An 8520-nucleotide genomic window follows, 5' to 3' on the forward strand; every position below is an offset into this window, starting at 1 on the left:
GGTGAAGAGAACCTTTGTTTCTGAACAGCTCAACCTTAAAATGGTACCCCATTAGCTCAAGATTGGACCCTCGAAAGCAGTTGTGGGGAAAACTGTAAGACGAGGGAACTCTCGCATGCAAGCAGAGAACCATCTCTGCTGTCTCGCTGTGACATTGAAGCCATGAGAGAATTTCTTGTGGAGATGTCTCCATAGCATGAGCAAGAGAGACCTCTCTCCCTAAGTGAACTGAAAAAGGTTATTATAGAGGTGGTAAACTGACTGAAAATCTCAAAGGTTGTCTTTTTACGTTGTCAGTGGGAGAAGGGAGAAAGGTGGGGGGAGGAGAAGTGTTCTGAAGATTTGGTCTGATTTTTTTCCTTTCTTTTAGGTCTGTTAATAAACTTCTTTATATTCTTTTAGGTTTTGTGCCTGCTTTGCTTTCTCCTAATTCTTATCTCACAGAAGCAAAATAAAGTAAGTAAAGATATTTTGAACTGAACCACTACACATGAAAATTCAACTCTGATATCCCAACGGTATTGTCGGCGATTCAATCTCAGACCCAGACCGGCTGGGATTCTGAATCATTTATTCAGAGGAGTGAGTTGGTTTTATACACTTTTCTGAGGCACACTATTTCCTTATATGGCGTGACCTATCTCATGTTCCCACATCAGCAACACACTTTCCAAATGTCCTTTTATGGGGTGATCACTTGCTGTTCACTTGTCTGTGAGCTCCCAGCAGTCCCCTCTTGGTAGGGCTCTGCCGTGTGACACCTCCTGGCCCCAGGGCCCGGTGCAGAGCAGCCTCAGTGTGCCGCCATGTGCTCCTTTGTTCTGCCATGTGCCTCTGCAGGCAGGTTTTACAGCTCACAACCCAACTCTACCTTATAATTCCCCATAGGTATCAACTCCAACCAGTGCATATCGAGACTGGTTTCCTGTTTTCCGTGAAAATAGAGTGGGGCTATAATGGAAGGAATAAACTCATGTACATGAGAATAAGAATAATTAGTTGCAGTGTTTTTCTAAAAAATATTTTGCTTTAAAAGCAAGCAATAAGCTTTGCTCCAGGAGACTGCAGACAACAGGTCTCACGGCCTTTTCCTCACCCTCACAGTAAGTACTCTCAAACAGAGAGCTGTCAGAACTCAGAATTAATCCTCATCTTAAATAAATACCCTTTGTTTACTGACAAGTGGACTCTCTTTTGTCTGTGTGTACTCTCCAGTGTTTGGCATGAGGCAGAGAAGCAAAAAGGGATAAAGATGACCTCAAGGACCATTCTCTTCCCACAACACAGACTCTTTGTGCAGAGTAAATGCCAACTGTAGCAGCAGTCGTGATCACAGCTTGCCTGTGAAGCCCCTTCTTCCCCACCAGGCCCCTCGGGGTCCAAAGCCAGGCTGCAATAGAGGCAGCTTCAGCTGGTGTTATCCGGAGAGATTCTGGCAGGACCAGAGGTACTTGCTATGAAAAGGAGCCCATGTCTTTGGTTGGAAGGCAAGGGCAGGCTACAGATTCACCCTGCGGACCTCAGGCCTGGCACTTCCCATGCATTACTAAATGGAAGGGACATCTTCTGTTTGTGTCCTCATATTAATTCAAATCAGTAATGAAGTTGGGAGCATCAAAAGGTTTTAGTGGTATACGGGATTAGACCAGGCTTAGATAGCTGAATAAATGAACTGACTTAATTAGCTCTCCTGAAACAAATTATTATACAGTGCTCATTTCCAACTCTCATATGAACCCCAAAGACTTCTAGAAATGCATTAATTCCTTGAATAATAAATCTTACATTTTGGCATACCTACTGCAATTATGATGGATAATGAGATTTTAATTAATCAGACCCAGGTTTTTTTAATGCTTTTGAAGAATGTAGATACATTAGGGACCTATTTATTGAGTAAATCTTGGAGTGAAAATAAAAAGAGCAGAAGTCAACAGGAATAGCAACAAAAAAATTTCTGTGTTAAACAAACTCATATCTAACAGGCTTCTTAAGAACATCCATCCCACAAACACCCCTGTCTTGAGTATGAATTCTGCAAACTGTGAAATCCTGGTCAAAGTATTTACTTCAGTATCTCTCTAGAGGCAAAATACAGTTATTGGCTATTATGCCACATGGAATACATTCTTGGCTTCACTCAAATAAGGTTTTTTCTACTGTTATTTAAATGGTCAGTGTACAAAGATGATTTTCTTGCTCATCTATTCCATGCTTCCAGGTACTTCTGAGTGAGAGGCACTTACTACTAACATGGCAAAGCAGCTATTAAACCCTTCTCACATATTTTTCGTTTTTTTTTTTTTTTTGCAACCCCTTCTGAGGAGGTAGCTAAAGATCTCTCTCATGGAAAGGTAGTGGCATTGCCATTGTCATTAATTATAAATCAGTTTCTAATATGACTGAGAGCACAAAGATTGTAGGGGGCCTTGTTAACATGAGATTAAAATTCCCTTGAAGTGTAATTATTTTGAAAGAGAGTCTTGGGCTGGATTTATGACAACCTATTGCATCTCTGCCCTTACTGCATTGACAGGAGAGATTTTGCTCATCACAGGGAGAGTATCAGTGCACACCACTTCCCTTGGAGAAACCCTAGCACTCGCAAGGAAAATCCTGAAGGAGAGGGGGCTTTAAATCCTAATTACAGATTTCTAGCAGGTCCCCATTCTTCTTAGCTCCTTTTTTGATGAAAGTGAAGCTGTCGCTGGAGAGCACCAAGAAACTCAAGAGCACAACACCCTGGCAGGGCAAGTTCAGCTCTTGCACGTGTTTGGAATGGGGAAAAAAGGCAGCGCTTCCAGTTTAAACAAAACTGAATTTAAGTCCTAATGTGAAACTTTCAAATTTTTTTGCCCTTCTTCAATGAACCTTGCTGGATTTGACATGGTAAACAGCTTTGGCTTTCCCTTCCTTTCCTTCCCCTTAAAAGAACTCAGCCATTTCCTCTGGAAAAGCCACTTTTCCTTGAAAAAATATGGGGAAAGAATTTTTTTTATTAAACCAAGCAATTGGGAGTAGCATATTCAGGCTTCTTTTCCCTCTGTTTGAATTGCTAATCTTTGCACTAAAAAAATGTAATCCTTACTGAGCCACAGAGCAGGGAAGGGGGGTAGCAGACCCCTGCACAGCTGCAGTAATCTGGTCTTAAAGTGAGAATTTACAGAAGCAGCTAGGTGCAGGAGTCCCTCTGGCTCAAGGAATTAGGAAACCAGGTACTTCAGCCTTGAGAGGATTTTCCAATCTGTGTATTTGGGCTCGTGCATAACTTTGCAGATCAGGGCCCTGCGAGTGCCTCGTAGAAGACAGCCAGATGTGTCCTCCTTGGCATTTCTCTGGGGAGAGCTTAGAGAACCAATTTTCTTCTGCTCCTCATTTGCACAGAACTGCTCACGAAGGAGCACCAGCTCCTCGCTGCACTGAGTGGGTCCCTGGTTTCAGGAGCAGCCCCCAGGCCCTGAGTTGCTGCCAGCTTGCCCAGGCTGACCCTCTGTGCCGCTCCTCTTTGGCAACTATTGCACCCCACACCACAAAGCCCGCTGTAACAGGGGGCCAAACTGACAGGGGTACAGAGGATGCCAAATTCCACTTGACCCAGAGAAACTGAGGCCACAGTGGTCAGATATTGCTAGGAAATTTTCATCTGCATTTGCAGAAATAGGACACTTAATATAAAAGAGACCTGGCCCAAGACAAAGCATGTGTTTGCTCTGGCCTCTGTGGGAAGGAACTCACCATTTATTGTCAGCATCAGTGCTGCTGCAATCCACCTTGGTAGTGCAAAGATTCATTTAGAAGCTGCTTTGATATGTTGCACTCAGCTCTTTGAGTACTGAAACGCTTTTTTGTGCAGTTTTCCCCACCCCCTGAGTTTGGTTGCCCTCCCCACCAGCAATCTAAATTCGCTTTTATGTGCTAGGAAAACAAAAAAAAAAGTGTGAATTTACCACTTCTGAACATCTTGTCCTCTTAATTTGTACAGAGCTGGTTTGTTCAGCACAGAAACAGTACCAGGAGCAGAATAAATTTAGCTGGGAGGCAGGGTGGGGGCAGGGAGGGGCTCTGCAAGGGCACTGCTCTTCTCGTGGTGTTCTGTGAGCAGGTCTCATCATGCCCCTGCCCTCCTGCAACCCTGTTTCTGCCAGCTGCAGTCAGGGTGGAAATGCCACATCCATGCAAAGCCTCTCCATCATTTCATCTTCCTCCTTTCCTCATAAATTTGTCTTTCTTCAAGTTAGCTGTTTTAGTTTCAGGATTTTATTTTTTTTTATTTTTCCTCTCCTCCTTCCAGCTCTCAATTCCCTGGATACCCCATGCCCTCTCAGGGTCTCTCACCCTCCTTTGGCACCCTATGTCCTCTTCCCAGCCCATCCTTTCCCTTCCCTCGCCCTGCTCCTCTTTGGGCACAACTCCTTTGCTCCCCCACTTTCTGTCACTTTCCTGTCACTTTCTCCCTTCCCAGTTCTATCAGCTCTATCCCAGTTGCCTGCCCAGAGTCCTCCACTTCTCCCTTGCTACAATACCTATGCAAGGACACAGCCAAGGATGTCACTGAGCCTTAAGGCCAGAATTATTGAGAGTATGCAATGAAAAGACATGCCGGAACCACTTAGGAAAAAAGCTGGGGGCCGAGGTGAAATGAAAAATTAACTGAAAGCAGAGAACAAATAATCTTTGTGTGTCTGGGCCTTAAAACTACATGGGGAAGCCTTGGCAAGCTGTGCCAAAGACAGCCAGCTTGGAGAAAATCCATAGCAGCAAATCCTCAAGTTAACCCAGGCGCTTCTTGAACCTCTCACCCATTCAATTTGGACCAATATTTTGGGTGGAATAAATAGCAGGTTTTCCTCTTTTGAAATAAAAAGGGCAAGTGGAAATCAGATTTTGTTATCTCAGAATATCAAGTCTTAACATTTTCTTCAGTAACGTAATGAGCTGATGACCTTTGCAAAGAAGGGAGGGAATGGCCAACTTCATATTTACAGCATTTATTTTATGTAACAGCTTCCTCAGCTGAGCTGGAGACAGAAATGGACAGAGCATTATTAGCCCAAGACAGCTGAGTCTCCTTATATTTCTGGACTAGAAATGGGCATGTAAACCATGATAAGTGGTTATGTTCAGCCAGCAATTTAACACTAGCTACAAAGAGAAGACAGGCCAGAATCTGCACTGATAAAAGGCATCTTGCACTGTTTGGTGCCCAGCACCATAATTTGGGGCATTTTAATCTTCTCTCTTGGAGTGAGAGCCTGTTTGTTCTTTGGGGTCTGAGGAAAGGTGAGGATTGTCACACTGGTGCAGCAATAAACATGTTAACCTGGCATCAGAGATTCCAGAGGGTAGATCGGCGCCCCAGCAACATGAGTCAATGTGTGCCTACCACGGCCAGATGATGATAAATTCCCCCCCCCAGTGCTCCCAGAGGGGCAATGAGTGAGCAGGTTTGGCAAACATTTGGAGTGGCCTGAGGGTTGCAGGAAGCCCCAAAACGGGGTAGGTCCTGCTGGGAGGCCCCAGAGCCAGCCCAGCAGGGGATGGGTGTGAGAGCTGTGGTGCCAGCAGAGCTGGGTGGCTCGGGCTCTCTCCAGAAGGTTTTTCCCTAAGCTTTACAGGACAGATGAGGGCTGTCAAAGGAAGAATGCATGCAAACAAAAGAAAAGCTGCTTACAATAGCATGGCTGATGGCTGTCCAGAACAACCTCAAAAAGGCCTGTCCAGAAACCCCGTATTTCCCTAGCACAATTATGGCCTATAAATCAAAGCAATTACCAGGCACACACTATTAAAAACATTTTTGAATCTGTCCAAAAATACACACATTTTCTCAGTTTGTGCCTGCAGAAACCAGAGCTGTGAGAGAGCAAATGTGTTTGTGCCATCAGGCTTCTCTCCTGGCAGTGAATGGGCTTGAGACAATTACATTTTCTTTTTATGCTTCCATCATGTGCAGCACCTCTGTGAATAGCAGAGCTCCTGGCTGTAATGTCACCACAACCATTCTTGCTGCAGCCATTTCTGCGAGAGCTGGAAGAAACAAGTCCTCCCTGAAACAAGTCCAGCCTGTGGGCAAGGGGGTTTGACTGCCAAGTACCACAAATATGTTCTATTCAGATACTGGCAAAATGCCTGTGCAGAGATCTCTGTCACAGCTTAGAGAGGACTTGGGCACGGCTGTTCACGTGGGGTCCACTTGGCTTGTAAAGCCACCTTTGGTCAGTCTCTCTTTCCTCACTGAGAGATGCATCGATGTGTCCTGGCCCCGTCTGTCTCACGGAACCTGCGCCAGAAATTTCCATGGTCAGTCGTGGTCCCTGGCAAGCCATGTTCCCTCATATGCCTGCTGAGGATGGCACCTTCTCAACCACAAGGAAACAGTGGTGAAACACAACTGATACTGAATAAGCCCAGGTAGAGGACTTCTGGTCTACAGCAGATTGATGCAATGTTAGCATTTATTTAATTTTATCAATATAGAGAAATAAACATACGCACAGACCATGTTTATTTCACTCTATCAAATATAATTTTAACAAACATGACACAATTTTTACTGTGAAACAGAATGTCTCTTAAATATTATAAGTTTCAGTGCTTTGTAATTGTATTTCAGTAGGCACAAGAAGTATTTTACTGCACAGTGAATGCATTTCATTAAATAGTATAAATTTACACTCTGTTATAAATGAATGTTCATTTTACATTGTAATTTTTTTACTGCAGAATGTTGCCATTTTAGTATTCACTGTAATCACTCCACTGTGTTGCAAGCAAATGTCATTTATATGATATGTAAAAATCCAGAGAATTCAATTTAAGGGATCTCAGTCTGAAGTATAAATACATGCAAGCCACGTAACACAAATAAACTTACTCCAGATGGTTGCAGATAAAATCAAATCCCACCATCATAAGAAATAAAATTCCCAGTACAAGCACAGGCAATTCAGTACAGCTTCTGCTGACTGAAATGGCCAGAAAAATTAGCACCAATCCAAACATAATAAATTTAATGAAGTTTTTGTGACTAATGAGAGACCAAGCATTATGTTTTCTAGGTGGTTAAACAGCTTTTCCCTCTGAATGTTTTTGAGAATCTACATGGATTCCCCCAGCTAACTGGCCCAGGAAGTACCTCACAGGTAAATATCTAGAAACAGAAAACTATTGATACAATAAAACAGGCCATTCTAAAAGCAACAATGGTTTATTTGCCTCTCTACATTACAGCTGCCTGGAGTACTTACAGTACAGCCCAAGAGCATTAACAAACAGCCAAGCTATTTCTTCTCTCTTGATAGCCACCTTATTGCTTTCAGCAGCTAGCAAATTAAACCTTCAAAATAATTCTCATGTGCACTGACTGTAAAGTGAATTTAAATTAAACTAATATATTACAAGAAAAGTGAGTACCTAAGCCAGAGTTCTCAGCAGCCTTTCTTCTTCCCAAACCAGGCACAGAGCACACAAATATAGTTACACAGTTCACACCTGCCAGCGTGCATCTGCACATGCCATATGCTGCAGGACACACCTTATCCCAGCACTCACACACATATGTATTTGCAAACACCTCCTGCCACTGGGAGACAGGGGAGTCCAGCCAAGTGCTACTAAAACCAAACAACAAAAGCCTTGCTGCCCATTTCTCCTTTGCCAGGCCCCCTCACGTGCTCCCCGAGCTCTAAAACAGCAATAGTCACCACAGGCACGCTCAGTGGATGAAGGCCTCTGGCCCTTTACAGGTGGACATGAAGCCAAAGAAATGAAGTTACTGACTCAACACCACTACACCAGGACAAGGAAATCTTGCACAGCCCTGCTGGTATCCTTCTCCTTGTATTCATCTACATTCCCAAGCTTCAAGTTCAGACCTTGGAGCAGCCTGCAAGGCTGTCTCACACCTTGCACTTGCTGGCTCCAGTGCAGAGCTAAGCACTGCGCTGAGAAGGTTTTAATTGCTCTGTATTCCTGAGGTGGCATAAAAACAATGGAAGTGAACAGGTAGATTTGAAGTGCTCTAGAACAGGCTATGACCTCAAACACAGCTTCTTTTTGCTTAGGCTGCTAGATAGATCCAAGCCCTAAAAATCTGAAAATCCTGATGTGATTAATTACATTTCTGAGAGGTAGTTATTCTTGGTAGTCGATGAAAGTCAGCTTAGATGAATATTTGGGGACTCACTTTGTACTTGTTTATTAAATAATAATTTATTAATAAACTATTTAAAACCCTGTTCTTTTTGTTTCTGGGCACATATAGCTCAGTTTTGACTTCTGCACCTCTAGATTGAAGATTTTAGATCACACTCAAGAACAATCTTAAAAATCTCTGCTCTTACTCTAGGTCAAATTCAAGTTAGCCTCCTGCAAGTAACCCCCTGCAAGTGCCTCAACAGGATATCATAGCAGAAATGGCTCTTTAAGTCTGGCACTAGGCATAGTCAGGTTGGAAAACAGGTATAATCAGATCTGAAGGTAGAAAACCTGACTGCATCAGCGCTGTGAAACCCTGCAAGT

This window comes from Corvus brachyrhynchos, unplaced genomic scaffold, assembly GCF_000691975.1.
Source record: "Corvus brachyrhynchos isolate BGI_N302 unplaced genomic scaffold, ASM69197v1 scaffold69, whole genome shotgun sequence".
In the NCBI taxonomy this organism is placed as follows: Eukaryota; Metazoa; Chordata; class Aves; order Passeriformes; family Corvidae; genus Corvus; species Corvus brachyrhynchos.